Source organism: Mesoplodon mirus (assembly GCF_964341445.2).
Source record: "Mesoplodon mirus genome assembly, chromosome: 2".
NCBI classification, from domain to species: Eukaryota; Metazoa; Chordata; class Mammalia; order Artiodactyla; family Ziphiidae; genus Mesoplodon; species Mesoplodon mirus.
In genome coordinates, this window is record NC_138977.1 from 159,462,149 (window position 1) to 159,474,344 (window position 12,196).

At 39.9% G+C, this 12,196-nt stretch overlaps 1 protein-coding gene across 6 annotated transcripts in view; it reads left to right on the forward strand.

Moving 5' to 3' along the window:
* The first annotated feature begins 3,278 nt into the window (after nt 1–3,278).
* The window catches only part of SLC9B2 (solute carrier family 9 member B2), a 47,979-nt gene continuing 39,061 nt past the window's right edge, over nt 3,279–12,196 (forward strand). For 5 of the 6 annotated variants that reach the window (XM_082603730.1, XM_082603732.1, XM_082603729.1 and 2 more), the window contains exon 1: nt 3,279–3,698. The gene's annotated coding sequence lies outside the window, so the exon portion shown is untranslated. Of the gene's footprint in view, nt 3,699–3,897; nt 4,091–12,196 lie in introns of all 6 variants that reach the window. The other variant, XM_082603731.1, reaches the window with a different exon arrangement.

The window sequence follows — 12,196 nt, forward strand, 5'->3', positions numbered from 1 at the left end:
TTTTTGGTTAATAGATTATAATAATTATTACTCATATAAATTTTAAAAAGACATTTAGTGTGCTTCAGTTCCTAGAATTACCCATGTATATTTAATCAATATATCAATCATCTTTTTTAAAAAATCAATCATCTTTTTTAAAAAATTCTGTTTGGTAATTGACATTACTACTTTGTTACTTACATGCTTGATTATGTTCAAAGGTTTATTAGTGGCATAAAACTCAGCTAGTTAGAATAATTCTGAGTTTCAAAATGAAAATGTACTGTTTTAGTCTATACTTTATCCTAATTCGGATAATGGCTCTATATCACAAAATTTCTTAATTTTCTGATTCTGAGTCCAGACACTCTTAGAATGATGTGACATGTGCTCAGACACCAGCCAGAGGCCAGTCAGATCCAGATCACAAGAACACTCAGCAGTTTTAAATCATCTGAAATTTAATTCAGATTTTCCTAATTTCTATTTGTTAAAAGTGTGGTTTCCTGGTACTATGAGGATAAACTGTTTAGCTATCTCAGTCTGGAAAACTGAAGAAACACAACCTGGTTAATTGTTCTATCTCCTTGTGTTTATCACTGCAGTCTGCCTATGTAACAGGTAATCCTATTATCATCGATGGAGGCTGGAGCTTGTGATTTCAGGATCTTCTTGCTGGGAAGGCAGGCCGTTCCTGTCTACAGTGAACCTGCTTATGAAGAAAACTCACCCATCCTCTCTTTCCTATTAATGGCATATTAATGAAAACAAGACCTTTTTGATGATGTCATTGTTCATAAGAGTCTGATTCTTTAAATATATTCATCTCTTTCTAATCTCTTCTGAAATCATTGTAGATAGGTGAGATAATGAACTCACTGCAAAAAGAACATTTTAAGAATAAACCTCAGTTTCTAAGTATATAAAATTAAAATGTGAATATGAAGAAAAAAGGAAGTTTTTTTTTTAAGAAAAAAGCTATTCATTTCTGTTTTACTTCTGTTTTTCAGTATTCAAATATTTTTGTACGATTCTGCATTGGTCTGTATGTGGGTACTAATTTTAAATTTTTACAGGGTTATAAATGAACACCAAAGGTATAAAGGAGTTTGGCTTCAGTAACTTACACTTAAAGGGGTTTAGGTTCAGGACTATATATTGTTGATCTGTTATGTAAAAGAAAAATAATCATCAGATGTTTATACTTAATGGATGTCATCACTTATAAGTAAATACTTTTTTTTAGTCTAACTAAAAAGTCTTTATTAAAATAAGCAGTATTTGACATGGACATAAGAAACATAAGTTAACTACCTTACAGTATTGTCAGTTTGAAGAATATTTTTTAGATTAAGTATAGATTTCCTCACCAAATTCTGAGATAACAGACGAGAACATGAAACTTAGAAATAGTCTCTGGATGAAGAAACAGAAATAAATCATGTAACAGCAAACAAATAAAATTAAAGAAAATAAAAGTTTCAATAAGAAATTTAAATTCATGGAAAATAATTCCATAACAGATTACTAGGGAGAAGTTTTTTCTTGTTCTTTTAGTTTCAGGGTTTTATGTTTGTGTTTTGTTTGTTGTTACCTCAAAAGACCAAATGGTATGATGCACATGTAGATACTCAGTAAATGAGCAGTTAATCTTTCATCTCAGAACTGTAATATTAAAAAGGAAAATTTTGAAGTGAACAATGAAAGTTTAAAATTATATGTATGAGAAAGAACATGCAGTTGATGAAGGTAAGTTAAAACCGACAGCAAAAAATAAAACAAAATAAAATCTGGCAGCAAAGGATATTTTGACTAACATTCCTGAAGAGTCCATTGATTTTAAGATTTGCTTTAGGGTTCTGGACCAGGTATTCCACTACTGGACCACATACAGTTTGGTTGGTTACCTAGAACCTAAGTCATCCAATTTCTCTTCCATTTTAGTTTTTTGCTTTGTAAAATTAGGGTGTTGGGCCAAATGACTTGGGTTTCTTTGGATGTATCATTATCAAAATGCTGTAACTTCTTATCAAGTGAAGTAATGGAACACTGAAGCTTTTAAGCTTTTATGAAGTACTTCATGCTCTGAGCCATTATACATGTATATGTAAGCTATGAAAAAATGAATTGTAAATATACACATGATGGGACTTCCCTGGTGGTCCAGTGGCTGAGACTCGGCGTTCCCAATGCAGTGGGCCCGGGTTTGATTCCTGGTCAGGGAACTACATCCTGCGTGCCGCAACTAAAGCGCCCACATGTCACAAGGAAGACAGAAGATCTCTCATGCAGCAACCAAGACCTGGCGCAGCCAAGTAAATAAATAAACACATGATGAATACTGCAAAATGGGCTCTAAATATTAACAAATGCTCCCTCAGAGTTAGTTCTCTCAGAGATAACTATAAACTATAAAACATTATAAACAATAAAAACAAAGTAAAAACTAGCCAAAAAGTTCAATGTTCTCCAAAGTCGTGTTGATCAAATCATGTGATGTATCAATGATCATATGACTGAAAGAAATGGAAAAATATATTTGATTCCTGTTATAAGAGGAAGCTGGATGTCACTAGAAACTTTTGCGAGCTTTAGGAGAGGAAGAGTTCCGTTTAGGAAAATACTCATTTTAGATGCTCTGAAGAAGCTTAATAGACGGAACCTAGGTTCATCCATTCTCTCCACAAGGGAGGACCTAAGAGAGAAGAATGAGTGGTTTCTGCCTGGTGGAGACATTTACGTGACATTGTACCTCTTGCCTGCAAAACGGCGATTAAAATTGGCACTTGCTTAAAGGAGTGAAAAACAGGTAAGAAAATTTTTATTTCTGTAGGAAATGAAAATTACCTCGAAAGGGGCACACGTGCATATACACACACTTAGTTGAAAGGGGAGGGGGAGGGAAATATAGAGGAAAGGAAGACACGGAAATGGAAGGCAGAATTAAATGAATGCTGATGGGAAAAAAGTCATAAACGCAAGAAGGGCAAGTGTTAAGCGATAAAAGGGAGAAGAACAAGTCTTTTATCCCACTTAATTGGTCACCTGAAGAGAGGTCTTCCCGCCCCACCTGAGAAGACACGTCTAAAAAGCACAACTAAAAAGGTGGAGTGAAAAACCAAAATGTAGAAGGGAACGATAAAGCCAGCAATTTGCTGCCCGGGCCGCACTCCTGGCTCCGCAAGAGGCAGTGCTGCGCGTTCTCGCCCAGGAGCTCGTCATCGCCGGCTGAGACGGCGCCAGGGTCGGCGCGCGCTGGGCAACTATCCCGGTAGCTTCCCGGGGAGACACGCTCGTCCGGTCCCCAGGGGCCGGCGAGGCCGCCCACCGCGCGGCGCCGCCCCGAGGTCCCGGGAAGTGGACCCGCGGTTCTCCGGGCCCCAATTCAAGCCGCGCGCCCGCCCTCTGAGGCCCCAAACCCGCGGAGAGCGCGTGGGGTGGCCGCTATGGGGTCCCAGCGCGCCCGGGCTTCCTGAGCGGTCCACACAAACCGCACCCGGCCGCCTTCCCGGAACCGCCCACGCCGCGGGCAAGGCGGGGCCGCGGACACCCGGCGGCGCGCCCAGCGCCCCGCTATCTGCAATAATTGCAGCCTCCGCCGCCGCCTGGAGCGATGCGCCACCCGGAAACCGGTTCCCCCGGGCTCTACCGCAGGCCTTTGAGCCCCTTTTCGCATCCATGGGGCTGAGCCGGCTGCCTGAGCCCGAGAGCGTTAGGTGAGTAGCCCCCGGAGAGCACTGAGCGTAAATTAAACCGGCGGCCGTGGCGGCAATCCTCTAGTGCCGGGCCAGAGGCTGGGAGCTGGCGCCCAGCGCCTTCTGGTTGTACGCAGAGTGGTGGGTGGGTGTGGATGTGTGTGTGTCTCCTGTCGTTAGTTGTTATTGGAGTAGGTTTTTCTTGTTCGTTTTGTTTTAGTTCTCAAATCCATCATACGTTGCTGCTACTGTGGCCTGGGTTAGCACCCCTCATGTGCAAAGACTCATCACTTCCTCCTGATTGGGGAATATAAATAAGCCCCTGCTCAAAGCGCACGCTGAGTCTGTGGCTTTATTTTACTTACCAGTCATCAGCTTGTTATGTCAGCCTTGTTATCTCACCCTGGATTCTGGTGTGTTTTGTTGCCCAAAAGATCAATAGCAGGAAGACACCACTAACTTTAGCCTTCCATCAAGATATCCAAGACGGGCTTCCCTGGTGGCGCAGTGGTTGAGAATCTGCCTGCCCATGCAGGGGACACGGGTTCGAGCCCTGGTCTGAGAAGATACCACATACCACATGCCACGGAGCAACTAGGCCCGTGAGCCACAACTACTGAGCCTGCGCATCTGGAGCCTGTGCTCCGCAACAAGAGAGGCCATGATAGTCAGAGGCCCGCGCACTGCGATGAAGAGTGGCCCCCGCTTGCCACAACTAGAGAAAGCCCTCGCACAGAAACGAAGACCCAACACAGCCAAAAAATTAATTAATTAATTAACTTTAAAAAAGAAAGAAATCCAGGACACCAGTGGCTAGAGACAGAGCAGGTGCTTTACTTTGCCAGATCTACCTCTGAAAGGCTAAAACCCCCTTTCCCCATTCGTCTATAATGGGCCCTCCACCTGATATTATTGCTGCTATACAGTATCTCATGAAATTCTGGTTTACTGTTTCTCTCTAAGTCAAGAGTGAAACATTTCAATTCAGCAAATACCTGTGCATCTTCTGTGGGCCAAGCAGACCTGGGGACAGGAGTTACAAATAAGAATGGAATACAATTCAGGAGCTCAAAATCCAATGGATCGGAATATACCTAACGATTAATTAGGTAGTGTGATTTACCCTATACTAATGATGTGAGCAAAATGACCGGTTCACATATTTTCTAGCATATTAAGGTCTTTAGAATTACAGTCCTATTGACTAGATTTTTGCCTTTTTAGGGTTTCCATAGAAGGCATGATAGAATAAGTAGGGAAAATCAGTGATGTAGGTCTGAATCCTGGGGCCTACACAGAAAGTTGCTGTGCTGGATATGGAAGTTTGGCACTCACACTCATTCCTACCTGTGACTAGTGTGCCTTCTTGTACAGGAGGAACAGGAAAGCTAAAAACAGTTCCCAGACTCCCTTCCAGTTAGAGTTCTGGGTGTAAATAAGAGTTCTGGATGACTTGCCGGAGATTTCAAAGGCAGAGATAAGGCAGAAGCCCCCCTGCTCCTCCCTGATGATTTTGGCTGTTTTCTGTTAGCATGGAAGGTGCACAAGGTGCCAGTGTCCAGGCTCTAGAACTGTGGGTGTTGGGAGGGACTTACAGCAACCAGACTCAGCATGCCATGTTGAGTCACCAGCCCTCTGGCTGTCAAGAGGCAGCTGAGGGAGGTAGTCAACATACTCTGAGTTCCCTGTCCAGACAGCTTCCAGATCCCAGCTTCTCAGGGTCACAGGTACAGTATGTTCTTGAACTCCTTGGTTCCTGTAGGCCTCCTGATTGTGGCAAAACTAGTATATTCCCTGGTGGCTCGTCTAGTAGTGTTCTAGAAGTCATTCCTAGAGGCCCAGCGAAGACCCTGCACTTGTAGCCCTTTCAACAACCTCTAGCCTTGCAACAATTCACTTAATTCTCTGTATAAAATCTCTTTCTGCTTAAACTATTGGGCATGGTGTCTGTTTTCTGCATTGACTCTGAGTAATATGTTTGCTGCATAGCCTCTAAAAGTCACCTAATCTCTCCAGTTTCTTTAGATGGGAAATGAAACCATGAGATTAGATCCAGGGCCTGGCAGTGATTTGAATGCCTTCATTTGGGCTCTGCCCTCTCTAGTTGCTACAGACTCCTACATTTGAGTTGGCCTCTGAAGGTACTTGAGTTTGTTACCCATACACTAGATTATCTCTGAAGTCTCTTGCTCTACAAGCATAATGTAAAACATTTCTTCATTTAAAACATTCTCAGAGTATATCACAAGAGATTGTTGACTGTCTGGTTCATGACTAACTGTTCACGGGTCCTGTTGATAATTGGGAGGCCACTGACTCTTGGTTGGCACACAGACCCTAATGATAGAACAGATTTTTCCTCTGGGGAAAAGGAATTTACATCTTTTTCACACAAAGCCTAGGAAACTAGTATGTGGGGAGATGGAGCTCCCTGTATATGCACTTGTGTAACGAGGGAGCATTCTTTGTAGTCTTGGGTCATACAGGTTAAGGAAAGTGAAATGATGATAAGTTTGAAAGAGTTTTGAAGGGCCTTATAAAGTTATTAAGTATACCTTGCCAATACAGTAAAAGATCTTTATGTGTTTTTTTTAGGAATCTAGTATTTATGTTTCTGTGGTTCATAAGGAGGGATGAAAGATTTGAGCTTACCAGTGTCCCTTATCTGTGCTCTTCAGTACAGTACATGTATGCTTCTTTCTCAAGGAAAATCTCATGAAAGGAAGATAAAGCACTGAGAGACTTTTTTTTTTTTTTTTTGCGGTACGCGGGCCTCTCACTGTTGTGGCCTCTCCCGTTGCGGAGCACAGGCTCCGGACGCGCAGGCTCAGCGGCCATGGCTCACGGGCCCAGCCGCTCCGCGGCATGTGGGATCTTCCCGGACCGGGGCACGAACCCGTTTTCCCCTGCATCGGCAGGCGGACTCTCAACCACTGCGCCACTAGGGAAGCCCGCACTGAGGGACTTTTTTGGGACTCCTTGATGTACTTAGTACTAGTTTAAGGTTTTCTGTGATGTAGGCATTATCACCATTTTGCGGTTGAAGAAAATTGTCCAGACTGGCTAAGTAACTTGCCCCAAATAGCCCAGTTAGGAGGCAATGACACGAGAAGGATTTACACTCAGGGTTTTCATGTCCTTTTTCCTCTGACCACTCCACATAGCTTGCATATGATGCTCATTATGATCTCATTGACATGGATGTGCACAAAATTCCCTACCTGCACTTTCCTTTTTACCCCTTACCCTTTAATCATGTGGTTCCTCTGCCTGTAATGGTCTTTATTTTCTTTTCGAGACTAAGTCACCTTTCAAGGCTTGATTCAAGTATCAGCCACGTAAGGCATTATCTCCTCTCCCCTGTTTAACTCTATGCCTGCACTTCTGACATTATAATTAAATTACCTTAAGGTGGCACTAGCTTCTGTAACAGATAATCTCTGAAACCTCAGTAACTTAAAACAGTAGAAGCTTATTTCTCATTCGTATAAAGTCCAACCAGGTGTTCAGCTGGTGGCCTTCTCCTCAGTGATTCAGGAACACTAACTCTTTTTATATTATGGTTTTGCCATCCCCTAAGACCTTGGAGTCCTTAGTTTCCGGGCAATGGACAGGAAAAGAGAGAGCATAATGTAAAACATGGGAGCTTTCTTACAGCAGTGGAAGTACAACACATCATTTATGCCTATATCCCTTTGCCAGACTCAGGGACTTGCCACACTGACCTGCAAGGGAGGCTGGGAATGTCAACTATCTGTGTGTCTAGGCAGCAGAGGAAACTGGTTTGGTGAACACATAGCAATCTCTGTCCCTTTCTTAAAGAGCAGAGACTGCATCTCAGTCATCTTTCTGTCTCTTGTGTTTACACACCATAGAAACCCAGTAAAAGGCTGATGAACTTCAATGATTGTGAAAAGATGGGGTTGCTTATCTCATGTGCCTTAAATTGAAACTTAACCACACTTTATTATGGTTACCAAGGGAATGATCTGTCATACTCTGACTAGGTCGCAACCTTTGACTATAGGAACTGTGTCAGATTGTTCACATTCAAATCCCTAACACAAGGGCTAGAACATGATAAGAGCTTAATAGAGGTTTGTTGAATGAATGAGTCCTTAGAGAGAAAAAAGAGGGACAGAGTTAGTCTACATGGAGTTAGGAAATACTAACTGAGATGGTGACATTTGGGTTAGATCTTGAATGACTCGTAGAACTTTACCAAGTAGAGAAGTAAAACATGTAATCCCAGGCAGTGATGGTAGTTGTGTTTTGTTGTTCTTGTAGTTTTGTTTCATGAGTAGAAAGTAACAAAACAATCATATGTTTATAAGCCCAACTTTTAAAAATTCAATATTCAAATATTACAACTAAACTTCAGGGATAGGGCAGAAAAAATATATAACCTTACAAGCTATGCAATCTCTAAAGACTAAAAGAATGGTGCTAAAAACCTTGGCACTGATTTTTAGCTGCTCAAATGTTCTTTTCTGGACATTTTTGAGAAATTTCGATACGAAGGCAGTGTTCTATCAATATCTGTTCATCCTCTGTGAAGGTTTTGCCCCATGTCAAGAAGCTAGGGAGACATGTGTAAGCCAAAGCTTCTTCATCACTGCTCCTTATCAGAGCTTCTCAAAGACGGCTCTGCATCAGAGTCACCTGTTGTATTGGTTAGGATGCTTTTGGCTATAAGTAACAGGATATTCAGCCAAAATTGCCTTCAAAAATACAAGCTTCTTTTCTCATACGACGAAATATCTAAGGTAAGTAGATCCAAGGTTTGTTCAGTAGCACGTTGATATCAAGGTCCAGGTTGCTTTCCATTAGCTAATCTTGACTTTTTCTTCATGGATAAATGATGGCTGCTAGAATTCCAAGAAACACAGTCCCCATCCACAGCTTCACCCTCCCCTGCTAACACACGCACACACACACACACACAAAGACAAAAGGAGAAGAGGGTTCTCCTCTTGCCTCTCTCTCTTTATATTAGGAAGGAAAATCTTACCCAGTTGTCCGCAGTAGCCTTGCCCGCAAATTTCATTGGCAAGAAATGAATCATGCTCATCCTTAAACCAACAGCTGGCAAAGAGGAATGATGTTACAGAGATTGACTTAGACCAGTCATGATTTATTCCTAGGGCTGGTGAAGGGACCCACTGGCATACCTGAGCAGTGGCTCTTAGGTAGGTAATAAGTCACATTGCCACACTTGGGGAGATTCAGTCTCTGGAGATTCTGATTTTAGTAAGCCTAAAAGTAATATTTTAAACTTTCAATTAAACATATTTGCCTTTGGGTGGGGGGGAGAGATATTTTACAAAGAGAAGCAAGTATTGGGTCCCTTCTTACCTAGGGATAATTTCCTTTTATTCCTATCTTATTGCATAGTGTTTTACTTCATGAGTGATTCAGTCAAATCACTATATTAATTCACCAAATAGAATAGTGGTTGTTTTCTTTTGATAATTTGATTGCATGCAGTTGGAACACTTAATACTTTCCAATAAGGTAGTTCTCATTCAAGGAGACATTCTTAGTCATTTCAGTAATTAATTATTGAGGAAATTTTAAGCCCTACTCTTCACTTTATCTGAATTCCTCACTGATGGAATAGGGCTTCTTTTGGGAAATGAGTATTAGATCAGAGTTGATTAACAGAATCCAGAAATTGGAAAGTTTCAATATGTTCTACATAGAAATACCGTATGGTATGGAAACCCTACACTTTTAACACATAAATGGATGAACACCAAAGATAGGAGATTTTTATTATAATTGTTATAGAGTACTTAATGAACACTCATGGAGATGCTTTTTCAAATGCATGAATACAGTGCATAGAGTACTCCAGCAATATATGTAAATTCTCAGTACAGTCAACCCATTAAATGTCAGCCCGTCCTACCAAAGACAGAAAATAACAAGAACAACCAGTCTTTATCCATGTAATGATCTTTCAGCAGTAATTCAGTTGATAGCAGTAAGTGTATTTTACTTGCCCAAGAGCCTGTGGACATTTGCAAGTTGATAATTCTTTCATTTCCTCTGGAATATTACAGAAAGCACTTTTAAACACTTAGATTAATAAGATAACCTGAAAAAGAGAAGGCTGATTTAACAAACCTCTTTCTATATATGAAAGCATATTTATGGAAGTTGTTTTCAAAGTGTGCTTCACTTGCCAGGAGGAACAGGGGTGAGTGGACAGGGTTTCTGCAGCTCCACCTTTATCTGTCCCATTTGTTGGATTTCAGGATAAGGTTTCATTTAACAGAAGATTTCTGGCTTAAAAAAATATTTGAATATTGCTCTAGAAGCTTCTAGGCAGTTCCCCCATCTTCTTTGAAAACCACAAAAACAAAAAAATGACTTAAATTGTGAGAGGTGGAATTAAGTTACCTAAAATCAAATTACCAGAGTCTATGAAAAATATTATTACCAAGGAAAGCTGTGTCATTTTCTTTTCTCTAAAGCTCTAAGAATTGCGTAAATTCTTTTTAAATGTATTTTAAATTGCATTTAAAAATCTTTTTTTTAATTTATTTATTTTATTTATTTATTTTTGGCTGCGTTGGGTCTTCTTTGTTGCACACAGGCTTTCTGTAGTTGTGGTGAGTTACTCTTTGTTGCGGTGTGAGGGCTTCTCATTGCGGTGGCTTCTCTTGTTGCAGAGCATGGACTCTAGGCATGCGGGCTTCAGTAGTTGTGACACACGGGCTTAGATGCTCCACGGCATGTGGGATCTTCCTGGACCAGGGCTCGAACCTGTGTCCCCTGCATTGGCAGATGGATTCTTAACCACGGCATCACCAGGGAAGCCCCTGAAAATCTTCTTATTGTAAAAATACTAACAATAAAGAAACATAGAGAATAAAAATGAAATTCCAACAACTCCATTTCCCTCCCCAAAGGCAACTAATGTTAACAGACTTTTTCCTCTTTATTTACGTATATATACGTACCAGAACTGCTCATATTCTTGATCTATTATTCTTGATCTGCAGTTTTCTCTCAAGTTTAGAGGAAAGACAAAGCAGACTGTTCCTTTGAAGTCCACAGCTCTATGATTTTGGTGGCATATGTGCCTAATACTGTAAAATAAAGCTCAAATTAAATCAAGATAGTTTCTAAGTATGTGTATCAGTCCTGTAGGAAATTCCGTATACTGGGAATGCTAAAGAGAGGCATGATTGGCCAATAGCCTTTGCATTTGTTTTTAGAAAATACTTGACCTACTAACTTATAAGCAAGTGGGCAGTCACAACAGTCTTAACAGCCATGTCCGTGGGCTTATGTCAAGCCTCATTCTTCTATTGAAATCTGTACTTGAGTCAGAGAACTTTGATTAAACTCACATTATTTACTGAATTTATGAAGTCTATCAAATTTCACCATTTGAAAAAAATACATTTTTTTCTAATATGGTTTACAGGTTGGGTATCAGTCTGAATAAAGCAATATCCTGATTGAGAGGCAGGAAAAAAAACTTGAAAAAACTTGGTTCTGTGTATAGGCCCTTTTACTGTTTATTTAAAATGTACCTTGCCTTCCTAGTTCTCAGTATAATTTTCTGATATACAAAAATCTCTCAAACCATCTAAGTTTAACTGGATTTTTTTAAATGAAAAGCTTCTTAATTCTTAGAATCTTAAGTCATATTTAAGTGGCAAGTTGTCACCTAGCCAGTTAACTGATAATTCAGAATATGTTAACAATATTTGTCAAGAGAATAGAATAAAAGTTCTTATTTCATTCATTTTGTTACCAATGTTGTGCAACTTAAATGGATTAGTAAGAATTTTTTGTTTGTAATAAACTCTATAACATTGATAACAATGGAAAAAAGTAGAGCTGAACAAAAGATAGAAAATTTTAATATTTATATTTGCTTGTGGAATGTGTTTTCAAACTTATAATTAACTATGGGTATATACAAGTAGAATTTTAAACAAAATATAACAAAAATGTAAAATTATAATGCAGTGACTTGATAGAAAGGACATGAAGTCAAAGATATAGGTTAAAGAACTATATCATTTCACAAAATTTATAGTTTTACTATGGGGCTTGGCTGATATTGGCTGTGTTCACTGAGAAAAGTTATTTAGCTTCTCTAAGTTTTAGCTTTCTTATTTAAATATGAAAGAGATTGGACAAGGTAATTTCTAAAGGCCTTTCCAACTTTTATTATTCCATTAAACTATGAGTGACTTTTAGCTGCTTAGAAGCCATCTAGTTTCTCCATATTTCCTCACTTTTTAACTTTTCCATCTCAGACACCTAGCATCTCACATCGATTCTTAACTCTGTTGAACCTTTACTGGACCCAAAGACTTTTAAAGACTTCCACGAACACAATAAAGAAATTAATTAGGGTCCATTAACTATAGTATATCATTTAACTAGCATTGTTGAAAAACAAAGCATTTCACTTGATTTTATTGGTAACTGACACCTATTTTACTGAATGCAACATTTTTGTTTAACATTCGCTTTAAAGAAAAGCTCTAAAA